The following is a 2,837-nucleotide window of genomic DNA, read 5'->3' on the forward strand; positions in this document are numbered from 1 at the left end:
AAGTGAGTGGAGTTACACCAATGCACATCAGAAGAAAGAGGTAGCTATGGTACTGTGTTGCTTATAAGCTGACCTATTTTTCCCCTGCTATTAAAAAAACCCTTAAAATAAAAAAAAAGTCACAGTCGACACATGCACAGTATCAACCTGCAACCAGGACACAATCTTGACTTTCGTCCTTACATTGTTTTGCAATAGAAAACGAAATCAGAATTATTTTCAGTATAATTCTTGCTTTAATATTTGTAAGGCCTTTAACAACTTGGATCCTATTCTCACTTGTTCGATTCTCCTGGGGGTTTTCTAAGGACAATACCAGCTTAAGGACTTTCTACAGTCACTGATGTATAGCTGGGAGGGAAAGGGAGTAAGCCATTTTGTCTTAGAACTGAAGCTGAAAATGAGGGACCAACTTAAACACAGGAATCAACTTACAATTACGACAATACTGGCTTTTGATACAGAGACCAAACATTGAGCCAGGTCCTGATTTCTTCGGGGTGACGAATCCCTGAGGATGGAAGATCGTCTACTTTCTAGTAACCAAATTTATGATGTGGTTACGAGGGAGACGTGCATTAGGCTTGGAGTCGAAAAGAAATGGTGTAATTGGAAGACCACGGTTGCACTGACTGATGATTACAGAGACTCCCTTTCCTTCGGAAGGGAAAGCCATTTGGGCATGTGGTTTTGGGACAGGGCCCAACCGGAAGACAGCCTTGCAGGGCCAAAACTCAAGCAAACTTTGTTCGGCTGACGCACAGCTCTCATGCATTTCAAAACCTCACACATGGGAATTTGAGTTGTTCTAATCCTTTCCTTTTCCTTTGCATGCATTTAGCTAGCATAGTTTTCAAAGAGATGTCAACTGGAAGAGGCCTAGCCTGTGCACTCTACTTGCTTATGTTTTAAGAAAATGGACTTAGTCAAGATGACGTGCTCCGCTGAACGGGATGCTGGGATGGGAGCGTCACGCAGCACTTCCATTCACCTCATTTAACATTTTAATGGCGGGCAAAATCTGCAGCTCTCCAGGACTGTTCAGACTCAGTGCTATCCATCTTTTCCCTAATCCCTAAATGACAACTGCAGAGACATTTCACACTCTGAGCGAGGAAGCTAAGGCTGCAACGGCTGCAACTAAGGAGAGATAAATTTGAATGGACAATCTATGGAGGCTTGAGGCTACAAGTGAAAGGAAAGTAAGCCCCAGACCCACACCTTATGAGCATGAGAAAAGGAGTGCTTTCCACAGCAAGATGGAAGTCAACCTGAAGCACAATACAGCAGCAAAACAGGAATAAATATTGAATGGAACAACACAACTTTCCCTTCATGCTGCATCTGGCCTGCTTACGCTGGTAACAGTAGAGCAATGCTGGGGTTTGCTCACAAGATTTTCCTCGTGGGGCTGGACAGGCAGCCCACAGCACTCTATTCAGCACGCGTGTGATCCAGAGACTTTCACGACAAAGACAATTACTGTTTGTCAAAATGTTCCTTCTTCAGTGAGGCAGCTCACCAAAATGGCTGCTGTGTTTTACCAAAAAGTCAAAGGTAAATTGTGACAAGTCCTCCCAATGGCAAAGCAAATTTACGCCTGGAATTCCAGCCAGCTGCACTTGAAGCAGCGCCTGTCTGATCTTAACACGAGGAAAAAACCCTTTCCTTCCCCAAATTTGGAGCAGTTTGCTACAGCATTCAAGAGAACTACCCAGAAATATGAGTCTTCAAATGGTGTTGTAGTTCAGCCATTAACTAATGCATCTCCTTTCTTCCAGCCAACAGTGCTTTACACGGGAGATACACTTTGTACTTTAGCCAAGGGAGTGAATGGTGCAGTGTATGGGAGCAGATAAGAGCGCTTACAAGAATCCCTTCCTAGTGCACAAAGGCTTTTGAGGACCCCACTATGTTTAAACACTAGGGAAACTACTCTATTTACTGAAATCCAGGATGAGGTTTCCCCCACCATTCAACATGGGGGAGAGCCCCATCTTGGATTTGAGTACAAGGCCGGTGGGGGGCGGAGAGCAGGCAGCTGCTGCAGCTCTGACCTTGGCCCAGGTCAGAGCTACCTTGTCCTCCCAGTCCTGAGCCAGAACCACAACTGACAGTAAGTGCGGTGGGAGGGGAGGAAGGAAGGACAGGCACAGGCAGCGAGGAGGAGGGGAGCAGGCGCTGGGCCACACAGGCACTGGGGGAGGGGGGAATGGCTCCAGGAGGTACAAGTTGGTGGAGGTGGACAACAGGTAGGGGGTCAGGCCACTTGCCACCCCACCCCACAGACACACACACACACAATGCTTTCCCCACTGCAGTAGTCAGGGTGAATAAATTTAAGACAACCTTCTGCTAATTAGATTCTATACATGAAAAAGTCTAACGAATGTATACATTTTCCATGTACAAGGTTGCCTTAGACTGCAAGTTGCCTCGGATTCAAGTAACCATGGCATTAAGCTGTTTTCACAACTCTCTCGGTTTCCAAAGACAGCACAAGAGCAGTCCAGAAGTGAGACACGGTTAGAACCAACAAGCTCGCTTCCACCTACTCTGTGCTCTGAAGCAAGAGACAGCCCGGAGGTGGGAACCTTGGACATTTTAGAGAGTTGTACCTCTGCTCTCCCGCTTTCTTCTCTCATAAATGTTTCCCGATTTTGGTTGTGAACTTCGGTTCAGCCAAACAACCCACCCGGCCTTGCTCGTGGCCGGTTTATTTTTCCTGCTGTTTGCTATGTCCAAGTAGGTCCGAGCAGGTCCAAGGAGGTGATTCTGCCCCTCTACGCGACACGGGTCAGGCCGTAGCTGGAGTACTGCGTCCAGTTCTGGGCGCC

The 2,837-nt window shown here is 47.0% G+C and overlaps 1 protein-coding gene across 1 annotated transcript in view; it reads right to left on the reverse strand.

Annotated features, from left to right (window-relative positions):
* The window catches only part of VMP1 (vacuole membrane protein 1), a 109,223-nt gene that overhangs the window by 101,513 nt on the left and 4,873 nt on the right, over nucleotides 1-2,837 (reverse strand). The gene's annotated exons all lie outside the window — the stretch shown is intronic.

This window comes from Gavialis gangeticus, unplaced genomic scaffold (assembly GCF_001723915.1).
Source record: "Gavialis gangeticus isolate Ggan-Ray unplaced genomic scaffold, GavGan_comp1, whole genome shotgun sequence".
Classification (NCBI taxonomy): Eukaryota; Metazoa; Chordata; order Crocodylia; family Gavialidae; genus Gavialis; species Gavialis gangeticus.